General features: G+C 44.9%; 1 pseudogene; it reads right to left on the minus strand.

The window, feature by feature from the left end:
* LOC112072439 (phosphatase and actin regulator 3-like) overlaps nt 1–12,706 on the minus strand; it is a 100,953-nt pseudogene that overhangs the window by 60,298 nt on the left and 27,949 nt on the right.

The raw sequence follows: 12,706 nt of genomic DNA on the forward strand, positions 1-12,706 counted from the left end.
TGAGAACAAGTATTTGATACACTGCCGATTTTGCAGGTTTTCCTACTTACAAAGCATGTAGAGGTCTGTAATTTTTATCATAGGTACACTTCAACTATGAGAGACGGAATCTAAAACAAAAATCCAGAAAATCACATTGTATGATTTTTAAGTAATTAATTTGCATTTTATTGCATGACATAAGTATTTGATACATCAGAAAAGCAGAACTTAATATTTGGTACAGAAACCTTTGTTTGCAATTACAGAGATCATACGTTTCCTGTATTCTTGACTAGGTTTGCACACACTGCAGCAGGGATTTTGGCCCACTCCTCCCTACAGATCTTCTCCAATCTTTCAGGTTTCGGGGCTGTCGCTGGGCAATACGGACTTTCAGCTCCCTCCAAAGATTTTCTATTGGGTTCAGGTCTGGAGACTGGCTAGGCCACTCCAGGACCTTGAGATGCTTCTTACGGAGCCACTCCTTAGTTGCCATGGCTGTGTGCTTCGTGTCGTTGTCATGCTGGAAGACCCAGCCACGACCCATCTTCAATGCTCTTACTGAGGGAAGGAGGTTGTTGGCCAAGATCTCGCGATACATGCCCCATCCATCCTCCCCTCAATACGGTGCAGTCGTCCTGTCCCCTTTGCAGAAAAGCATCCCCAAAGAATGATGTTTCCACCTCCATGCTTCACGGTTGGGATGTGTTCTTGGGGTTGTACTCATACTTCTTCTTCCTCCAAACACGGCGAGTGGAGTTAGACCAAAAAGCTATATTTTTGTCTCATCAGACCACATGACCTTCTCCCATTCCCCTCTGGATCATCCAGATGGTCATTGGCAAACTTCAGACAGGCCTGGACATGCACTGGCTTAAGCAGGGACCTTGCGTGCGCTGCAGGATTTTAATCCATGACGGCGTAGTGTGTTACTAATGGTTTTCTTTGAGACTGTGGTCCCAGCTCTCTTTCAGGTCATTGACCAGGTCCTGCCGTGTAGTTCTGGGCTGATCCCTCACCTTCCTCATGATCATTGATGCCCCACGAGGTGAAATCTTGCATGGAGCCCCAGACCGAGGGTGATTGACCGTCATCTTGAACTCTTCCATTTTCTAATAATTGCGCCAACAGTTGTTTCCTTCTCACCAAGCTGCTTGCCTATTGTCCTGTAGCCCATCCCAGCCTTGTGCAGGTCTACAATTTTATCCCTGATGTCCTTACACAGCTCTCTGGTGGTGGCCATTGTGGAGAGGTTGGAATCTGTTTGATTGTGTGTGGACAGGTGTCTTTTATACAGGTAACGAGTTCAAACAGGTGCAGTTAATACAGGTAATGAGTGGAGAACAGGAGGGCTTCTTAAAGAAAAACTAACAGGTCTGTGAGAGCCGGAATTCTTACTGGTTGGTAGGTGATCATTGATTGATTGGTGTCCTACCTGTGCTGTCTGTGTTTGGTAATTGATTGATTGGTTGATTGATTGGTGTCCTACCTGTGCTGTCTGTGTTTGGTGGCCAGGGCGCGATGGAGTTCCTCAATGATGCAGCTGGGTGGTGGTGGGGGGTGCAGCATCCCCAGGTGAGGAGAGCCAGTAGGCGTGGTGATCCGTCCTCTCAGCAAGGAATCCGGAGAGGTTCTGGGCAGAGTGAAGTTCCGGGGGAAAGTGGCCGGAGACTTCTTCCTCTCTGGGTTAGACTTAGGGAAAGGGTGAGGACCTGGAGAGGGTGGAATAATAATATAATGTTACTGTTACTCTGTTGGTAAATATAATGGTAAAGGTCCTGGGTAGAATGGTACAGACATTATGGTTGGAGACCTCTTCATGGGATATGACCTGTTAAAACCTTTTCTCAATAGGGGGTGCTGTTTACACTTTGTAAAAATGTCGTTCCCAAATTAAACTGCCTCGTACTCCATTCTTGCTCGTACAATATGCATATTATTATTACTATTGGATAGAAAACACTCTCTAGTTTCTAAAACCGTTTGAATTATATCTGTGAGTTAAACAGAACTCGAGTTGGAGCAATTTTCCTGTGAGGAAGTGAGAAGTCTGAAATCATGCAGGCTGTTCTGAGGTCGGTTTATTAATTTGCCTGTCTTCTATTGGTTGAGATGCACTGCATACGCCTTCCACTGGATGTCAGCAAATAGTGAGAATTGGAATGGAGTTGCTAGGCTAATCTGAGGCCTTATAAATAGGCTCAGGACACCCCTCAATACTTATGTCATTCAATAAAATGCAAATTAATTACTTAAAAATCATACAATGTGATTTTCTGGAKTTTTGTTTTAGATTCCGTCTCTCACAATTGAAGTGTACCTATGATAAAAATTACAGACCTCTACATGCTTTGTAAGTAGGAAAACCTGCAAAATCGGCAGTGTATCAAATACTTGTTCTCCCCACTGTATATGTATATAGCCTCTTACTGTTATTTTATTGTTACCTTTTCAATGTTTTATTTTTACTTTCATTTATTTAATAAATAATTACTTCGCTCTATTTTCTTAAAACTGCATTGTTGGTTAAGGGCTTGTACGTAAGCATTTCACAGTAAGGTCTACACCTGTTGCGTTTGGCACAAATGACAAATAAAATATGTTTTTATGAAACTAAGATTGAACTCTTTGGCCTGAATGCCAAGCGTCACGTCTGGAGGAAACCTGGCACCATCCCTACGGTGGTGGCAGCATCATGCTGTGGGGATGTTTTTCAGCGGCAGGGACTAGGAGACTAGTCAGGATCGAGGCAAAGATGAACGGAGCAAAGTACAGAGTGATCCTTGATAAAAACCTGCTCCAGAGCGCTCAGGACCTCAGACTGGGGTGAAGGTTCACCTTCCAACAGGACAAAAACCCTAAGCACTCAGCCAAGACAACGCAGGAGTGGCTTCGGACAAGTCTCTGAATGTCCTTGAGTGGCCCAGCCAGAGCCCAGACTTGAACCCGATTGAACATCTCTGGAGAGACCTGAAAATAGCTGTGCAGCAACGGTCCCCATCCAACCTGACAGAGCTTGATATACATATATACATATACATACTAGCCTGTTGGAGAGGTGTAAGATACTATGATGATCTGTGATAGTTCAACCTAACCTGTAACCCCCTGCCTGCTTGGACCGTATTAAGCTAGCAGTATGAGGCTTCTTAGTATTAGCTAGCAGGCTAACAGGCCAGTAACAGAGGCTAGCTAGAAGCTGATTTGAGACTTACCCTCTAGACTGCCCAGCCTGGTCAGTAGTTTGGGCCGGTTGGGGGGTGGCGGGGTGCCGGCCCGGCAGGGTGGGGGGTCCATTGGGCGGGGTGTCTCCTGTCCCCCTCCTGTCTCAGCCTGTCCCAGAGAGTTGTCCACACAGGACTCACAGAGGGACGCATCCTCCTCTCCTCCCTCCTCACTCTGGCTGGGGACGGCCACCATCACAATATCCTCTGTCAGGTCCACCACTGAAACAAACAATATCATCATCAACAACACAGTCCTCTGTCAAATTATTGTTATTAAAAGTTATTCTTGTAAAACTGAAATGAATCAGCCGGCTTACTGTGGTTCTGATCTCATATCTACATGCCTTTATAAGATGCCGTACATAATATGACTGCAGAGGTTCACGATCTCTGTCGCCACCCAGAGGTGGCTCTCAGAAAACAGACGATACTGCACTGCAGTCCTAAATCTAAATTTGGGGGTCATTTGTCCTACCTGTAGAGGGGTAAGAGGTCAGAGGTCGTACCTGTAGAGGGGTTGTCTTCGTCGCTGACCAGGTCCTCTGAGGTGGTTGCCAGGGGAGCCAGAGGTTCCTCCTCCTCTGCATCTGATTGGCTGGGAGGGTTCTCCACCCCCCCACACGCCTCACAACACTCTAAACACACACACACAAACACACACACAAACAAACACACACACACACACACAAACACACACACACAGGAGTTATACAGAAGTTTATCAGCATGAAAGTATTAACTTTTATACTACAGTATTATAGTGGGTTGTGTGTGTGTGTGTGTGTGTGTGTGTGTGTGTACCTGGCTCAGTCCCCTCCAGGCCCCTCCTAACCAGTTGGTCTGGGGTCTCCAGGCCCCTCCTAACCAGTTGGTCTAGGGTCTGTGGTACCGCTGCCTTTCTCTCTACAGCTGCAACATACAGAACAATATCAGCAGGTTCCTCCTACACATACATTGAGTTAGATAAAAGTCAAGTGTCCATCTTGGTCTCTCACCTGAGGAGTTCTGCTGTTTCTTTTTCCTCCACTTCCAGGGTCTAAAGATCCGTCCCAGACTGGCCAGTTTACTGTTCATCCTGACGGGAGGGGTCCGCACCCCCGAGACCACACCCCCTGGAGCACCCTGCTGCTGCTCCATCACTGCGAGGAGAGAGGGAGGAGGTGAGGAGAGGAAGGGAAGAGAAGAGAGGGAGGAGTTAACACAGCATCACCTATAGGACTAACAGAAAACTGTTAGAGGGTAGTGCGTATGGCCCAGCACATCACTGGGGCCAAGCTTCCTGCCATCCAGGACCTCTATACCAGGCGGTGTCAGAGGATAGCCCAAAAAATTGCCAAAGACTCCAGCCACCTTACTGTGGTCATAGAATGTTTTCTCTGCTACCGCACGGCAAGCAGTACAGAGCGCCAAGTCTAGGTCCAAAAGGCTTCTAAACAGCTTCTACCCCCAAGCCATAAGACTCCTGAACAGGTAATCACACGGCTACCTATTTGCATTGTCCCCACTCCACCCCCCATTTTTACGCTGCTGTTTATTATCCATAGTCACTTTACCTCTATCTTCATGTACATATTACTTCAATTACCTCGACTAACCTCGACAAAAAAAAACGACCACAGACTGGTTTGATACAGATTGTAAAATTATAAGGAAAAAACTTTGAACCCTATCAATCCAAAAGCGCAGAGACCCAAATAACGGTAAATTACACCTTCATTACTGTGAGACTTTAAAACTCAATAAACGTAACACTCAGAACCAAAAAAAGCAACAGCAAGCAGCTGACACTGATTGAGGAGTCCATAAACACAAACAACTTCTGGCAAAACTGGAAAAACCTGAAAGAAAATTCAAACTAGAGGAATAAGCGATACAAAATGGGGACATATGGACAACACCATTCTAAAACATTTGACAACATCGTTCAAATTGATGCAAGCGCAGAACAATGTCAAATTAATGAGAAGTTCAATGTATTAGAAAAAGCTATAAAGGAAAATCAAAATCAATTGGAGTCCCCAATTACTGACCAGGAGTACAAGAAATATCAGGCACTCACATTTTTTAAAGCATGAGGACCTGATGGTATCCTAAATAATTTCAGGTTCTACCCCCAAACCATCAGACTGCTGAACAGCTTCTACCCCCAAGCCATTAGACTGCTGAACAGCTTCTACCCCAAGCCAAAACTGCTGAACAGCTTCTACCCCCAAGCCATCAGACTGCTGAACAGCTTTCACCCCCAAACCATTAGACTACTGAACAGCTTCTACCCCCAAACCATTAGACTGCTGAACAGCTTCTACCCCCAAGCCATCAGACTGCTGAACAGCTTCTACCCCCAAACCATCAGACTGCTGAACAGCTTCTACCCCCAACCATTAGACTGCTGAACAGCTTCTACCCCCAAACCATTAGACTACTGAACAGCTTCTACCCCCAAGCCATTAGACTGCTGAACAGCTTCTACCCCCAAACCATTAGACTGCTGAACAGCTTCTACCCCCAAACCATTATGCTTGTACAGCTTCTACCCCCAAGCCATCAGACTGCTGAACAGCTTCTACCCCCAAACCATTAGACTGCTGTACAGCTTCTACCCCCAAGCCATCAGACTGCTGAACAGCTTCTACCCCCAAACCATTAGACTGCTGAACAGCTTTCTACCCCCAAACCATTAGACTGTGAACAGCTTCTACCCCAAGCCATCAGACTGCTGAACAGCTTCTACCCCAAGCCATCAGACTGCTGAACAGCTTCTACCCCCAAACCATCAGACTGCTGAACAGCTTCTACCCCCAAACCATTAGACTGCTGAACAGCTTCTACCCCAAGCCATTAGACTGTTGAACAGCTTCTACCCCCAAGCCATAAGACTGATGAACAGCTTCTACCCCCAAGCCATCAGACTGCTGAACAGCTTCTACCCCAAGCCATTAGACTGCTGAACAGCTTCTACCCCCAAACCATCAGACTGCTGAACAGCTTCTACCCCAAACCATTAGACTGCTGAACAGCTTCCACCCCAAACCATTAGACTGCTGAACAGCTTCCACCCCCAAACCATTAGACTCCTGAAACAGCTTCTACCCCCAAACCATTAGACTGCTGAACAGCTTCCACCCCCAAACCATTAGACTGCTGAACAGCTTCTACCCCAAGCCATCAGACTGCTGAACAGCTTCTACCCCAAACCATTAGACTGCTGAACAGCTTCTACCCCCAAGCCTTAGACTACTGAACAGCTTCTACCCCAACCATTAGACTGCTGAACAGCTTCTACCCCCAAACCATCAGACTGCCTGAACAGCTTCTACCCCCAAGCCATTAGACTGCTGAACAGCTCTCTACCCCCAAGCCATTAGACTGCTGAACAGCTTCTACCCCCAATCCATCAGACTACTGAACAGCTTCTACCCCCAATCCATCAGACTGCTGAACAGCTAATCAAATGGATACCCGGATATCATATAAATGGATACCCAGACTATCGTATACATCCAAGATGGTGTAGATAGCCGGGTCTTTTTCGTATATATCTTAATCTCACTTTCTATCTACGAACTAAATATACTTTCCTGCAACCCGCCTCACCCAATGTGGTACGGATCTGCTATTATTATTCCTTATAACTGGAGCTTCCAGCTAGCCAGCTAACTAGCTACTAGTCTTTGTTAGCCACGGCTAGCGGTCTTCACCTTTTTCTCGGTCACCAGCCAACCTTACCTCGGACAACACCTGCCAGTCTGCACAGCGCGATATCAACCCAGGGCATATCGGACTGCTTCTCTCTACCACATCACTGGATTCCTGCCGCTCTGGATCATTCCACCGGATCATCACAGCTAGCTAGCTGCAAACAAGTGGCTACTGTTAGCTAACGCCTCTGTCCAGAAGCAAGCACCAGCTAGCCTCGAGCTAGACCCATATACCAGCTAATTCTAGGGCTACAATACCTCCTTTGCCAATTGGTTTGGACCCTTTATTGTCGACACGGAGCCCCGCCGATCCATCATGACTGGACTGCCGACGTGATCGCCCGATGTGGTCTCAACAGACTATTCTGTTACAATGTCGCTGAAAAACCATCTAATAGCCCCGGCCCGCTAGCTTTCTGAATACTGTGTCCCCTACTCGCTTAGCGCAGTAGTGACTACTGAATGGCTCCCTGACTCACCTATTGCTGCTCATTCGACCCTATGATCATTCGGCTACCCAGCTGATGCCCCCTGGACTGTTTCAATAACACGGTACCTCATTTTGTTTACTTGTCGGCCCCAGCCTCGAACTCAGGTCCTGTATGTACCTAACTGACCCACTCTGCCCATTCATCGCCATTTACCCGTTGTTGTCTTAGCTCTCCTGATCAACACCTGTGATTGCTTTATGCCTCTCTCTAATGTCAATATGCCTTGTCTACTGCTGTCTTGGCTAGTTCTTTTTGTTTAATTTCACTGTAGAGCCCTCAGTCCCGCTCAACATGCCTTAGATAGCTCTTTTGTCCCATCCCACACACATATGGAGACCTCACCTGGCTTAACTGGTGCCTCCAGAGACACAACCTCTCTTATCTTCACTCAATGTCTAGGTTTACCTCCACTGTACTCACATCCCACCATACCCCTGTCTGTACATTATACCCTGAATCTATTCTACCACGCCCAGAAATCTGCTCCTTTTACTCTCTATCCCCAACGCACTAGACGACCAGTTCTTATAGCCTTCAGCCGTAACCTTATCCTACTCCTCCTCTGTTCCTCTGGTGATGTAGAGGTTAACCCAGGCCCTGCAGCCCCCAGGTCCACTCCTATTCCCCAGGCGCTATCATTTGTTGACTCCAGTAACCTTAAAAGCCTTGGTTTCATGCATGTTAACATCAGAAGCCTCCTCCCTAAGTTTGTTTTATTCACTGCTTTAGCACACTCCGCCAACCCTGATGTCCTAGCTGTGTCTGAATCCTGGCCTTGGAAGGCCACCAAAAATTCTGACATTTCCACCCCCAACTACAACATTTTCCGACAAGATAGAACTGCCAAAGGGGGTGGAGTTGCAATCTAATGCAGAAATAGCCTGCTGAGTTCTGCCAGGCTATCCAGGTCTGTGCCCAAACAATTTGAACTTCTACTTTTAAAAATCCACCTTTCCAGAAATAAGTCTCTCACTGTTGCTGCTTGTTATGGACCCCCCTCAGCCCCCAGCTGTGCCCTGGACACCATATGTGAATTAATTGCCCCCCATTTATCTTCAGAGTTTGTACTGTTAGGTGACCTAAACTGGGATATGCTTAACACCACCGCCATCCTATGTCTAAAACTAATTGAATGTGTCATTGAACCAACTTAATGGCAGAGAGGTGTGGGGTCCACTTGCAAAACAATATTTCACCCAATGGGACAAACACCCCATTGGAACCTTGCATGCAGAGTTCTGTAAGATTCTCCTACATGTCCAGAGGAAAACTACAAACAATGCATGCAGTGTCTCACCCTGATCTGTTTCACCTGTCTTTGTGCTTGTCTCCACCCCCCTCCAGGTGTCACCCATCTTCCCCATTATCCCCAGTGTACTTATACCTGTGTTCTCAGTTAGTCTGTTGTCAGTTTGTTTTATTTTGTCAAGCCTACCAGCGCTTTTTCCCCTTGCTCCTGTCTGTCCTGTTTTCCAGCTTTCCCGGTTTTGACCTTTCTGCCTGCCCTGACCCTGACCCTGACCCTGACCCTGACCCTGACCCTGAGCCTGCCTGCCATTCTGTACCTTTCAGACACTGCTCTGGACTACTGACCTCTGCCTGCCCCCGTTTCAGTTTGTTTTTTGTTACTTCGAAACTGTCTACATCTGGGTCTTCTCCTGAGCCTTGACATGCAGGACAGAATTAGGCCAATAACCACTAATAATAAAAACTAAAAAAATAGCAATTACGTTTTGGAAACATCTAAAATACATATCACTACCAAGCCCTGCAATACCAAGAGCTGAGCAAAGAAAAGAGTCCCCTCATCCAGCTGATCCTGGGGCTGAGTTCACAAGCCTGTTCTACTAACACACTGAAGCCTCAGGACCAGAACATCCAATCAATCCAAATAAACCACATTACAACACGAAACAAAACTACATTACTTTTTAGGACGCACACGGAGGAGACCAAGGCGCAGCGTTGTAAGCGTACATTCTTCTTTATTAAAAGAACGAACACTGAACAAAATGTGAAGCTAATATGTATAGTGCAGACAGGCAACTAAACATAGATCAAGAACCCACAAAACCAAACGGGCAAATGGCAACCTAAATATGATCCCCAATCAGAGACAACGATAAACAGCTTCCTCTGATTGGGAACCAATTCAGGCCACCATAGACATACATTTACCTAGACTACCAAAACCCCTAGACATACAAAAAACCCTAGACAATACAAAACCAGCATACCCACCCTAGTCACACCCTGACCTAACCAAAATAAAGAAAGAAAACAGAGATAACTAAGGTCAGGGCGTGACAGCACAAGCACAAAGCAAAATGCTATCTGGCCCTAAATGGACAGTACGCCATGGCTAACTATTTGACCATGGTTACTGTTCAAAACCTTAGAAAAACCTTGACAAATTTACAGGCTCAGTGAGCACAGCCTTGCCATTGAGAAGGGTAGACACAGTAAAACCTGGTTCCCTGTAGAGGAACTGTTGTGCAACCACTGTACCACAGCAGAACCTGAGACAGAGCTGCATTTTCTGATAAAATGTCAAAAATATAAAACAATTAGATTGTAATTTCCCCAAATTTGAAAGCATTATTCAAGGTTTCAAAGACCTTTCTGATGAGAATAGGCTACCCGTCCTGTTGGGGGAAGACGCAGAGAGCTGTGGGTTGGCAGCGCACTACATTGCTGCCTGCCATAAGATGAGGGACAGTGTCTGACAGACCAATCAACCTGCACATGTACTCTACTGTATGCTTATTGTTATTGTCCAATCAGAGCCATTTGCATTGCTAGTTATAGCCTAATGTTAGCTAGATAGCTAAAATTGAACCTAGTTGGTTAGCTATAGCTACCTTCAAATTCATGCAGAGTAGTAATGTTTTGAGTTGGGATTATGATTCATTGTTTAGATAGATATATTTTTGTCTAAACAAAAGACTCCACTATGCAAGTAACCTTTCACTATATCGTTTACCTATACCTTCTGTATCCTGTGCATGTGACAGATACATTTAGATGTTATTTGATATAGTGTGTGTTTATCAGAAACGATAATGTGAAGAACAACAGGACTAGATAAAGGATATAGGATAACGTTAGGCCAACGAGTGTCCAATTTCTAAAATTCTCTGGTAGAACGCCCTGCTTTTACTTCGTCACACTCACAACCGTAAGCTATTTACTGTAATTAGCTTGCGGCTAACTTTTAAATAATGATCTTGTTGTGAGTTTATTTTCCTGAAATAATTAATCCAAATTCGCTAAAGTTAAGACGTTGTCAGCTATATGTCATTTTTTGAACTGGCTAGCAAGCTAATTTAAAGTTAACTTAAAGTTAGATAGCTAGCTAACAAGCTAGAAACGAACTAAAACATTGCTTAGAAAGTTGCTTTCAGTTACCTGGTTTGCTAGATTGAAATATACTAAATTCATGTTTAAACAGATTGGGTTTATTGGTGTTAAAATACACCAGTTATGTTATTTTGGACCACCAGGCTGCTGATGTCATGCAGCCTGTCGTTTTTGTGTTTATACTTTTCATAACGACAATGACAAGTTTGATGTTGGACGACAATAGAATGTTCATGATGTCACTGCGACAATTGTCTACAGACATGTCGATAGATGTTGTATAAACCAGCCTTTAGTCTTGAAATCTTTGGTTGTTCAGTACACTACTCACTCTGTTTAGCACATGGCCTCACATGTGAATCCTTAAAGAGATGGGTGGGGCAAGGCTTAAGAGGTTGTGAACGTTGATGAATGAGTGTAGACAAAGAAGAGCTCTCCAGTAAGTACCAAAACATTCCAGGGCCATTTTCTCAAAAGTGGGGTTACAAGTTTTGCAACTTTCAAAGCAGAATGACTTTACCATTGTTTCTCAACTGTAGTGTATGACACACAATTTTTTTTCTCTGAGTCCCTACTTTTATCCAATGTAAAAAACACAATTTCAAATTTTGCTACATAAGACGAATTGGGGCCGGTCAGTCAAATATGTATATTGTTTAGTCGTGCAAATAAAGCTAATTGAATCTAATTGAATTGAAAAAGAGAGAGAAAGTGTTCACATGGCGGGGCACTGAGTGAGCACTAGTTCACTCATGGAAAACCCAATTTATCTTATTTGGAAGCTAAAATGTATATGTCATCTTTTCAAAATAGTTATATATAGAAAAGAATTGCAGCAACATTCATGTGAATTGATAACTAGAATGTGTCGATCTTTCCAAGATACGTTATGTCGTCCTATCATCAGTAATAATGCCTCAGACGGGCAACTGATCTGACATCATATTCATTAAAGTCCACGTGATTTTTCAACTGGTTGGATTTACTGAAATATGTCCGTTTCCCACTTTTGATGTCACAGACTCTGTGCCATGTTTCTAAAAAGGGATTTCTCAATAGTCACGTCGGTAGAGTAAGAGAGGAAAAGGGGATAAGGTATTTATGGGGGTCATAAACCTCTCCCTCAGGCCAGTCATGACAGTAACTTATCCTAGTTTGTTTGACCATTATGGTGTCTCCACTTCCTCCCTCTCTTCCTCCTCCAGCTGCATCTACAATCTAGTCGAAAAACTGCAATTCTCAATTAATTCATCAACACAGAGTCTAAACTGCTTAGTAGCACAGGGAATCAAGAATACAAGGATTTTTGTACGCTTTTCAACAATGGGTGGCACTAAACTAAAGTAGAATTTTATCTAAATTTGGTCGAGGACATAGTGACTAAGCGTAACCAATCCTGTGAGCAGCTTTGGAGCTCATTTGTTATTATCATAAGTATTAGGGTTTTAGGACACATCCCAATGGTGACTGTTCTAACAGGTCTGGAGCACAGAGAGGGATTGATTCCAGAATATGAATTTGGTTATTTATAGAGCGCTGTCGTGAGGAGATTCAACATGTTCCTATTTGACAGATTAACAAATTCTCTTCTCTCTCTCGTTCTCTCTCTCTCTCTCTCTCTCTCTCTGTCTCTCCTCCTCTCTTCTCTCTCTTCTCTTCCTCTCTCTCTCTCTTCTCTCTCTCTCCTCTCTCTCTCTCTCTCTCCGCTTCTCTCCTCTGCTGTCCTCTCTTCTCTTCTCCTCTCTCTCTCTCTCCTCTCTCTCTCCTCTCCTCTCCTCCTCTCTCATCTCCTTTTCTTCCTCCTCAATCTCCTCCCACTCCTCTCTCTCTCTCTACTCCATCCCGTCTCTCTCTCTCTCTCTCTTCTCTCTCTCTCTCTCTCTCTCTCTCTCCTCTCTTGCCTCCCTCTCTCTTCGCGTCCTCCTCTCTCTCTCTCCCCCTTTCTCTA

Source organism: Salvelinus sp. IW2-2015, unplaced genomic scaffold, assembly GCF_002910315.2.
Source record: "Salvelinus sp. IW2-2015 unplaced genomic scaffold, ASM291031v2 Un_scaffold1929, whole genome shotgun sequence".
NCBI classification, from domain to species: Eukaryota; Metazoa; Chordata; class Actinopteri; order Salmoniformes; family Salmonidae; genus Salvelinus; species Salvelinus sp. IW2-2015.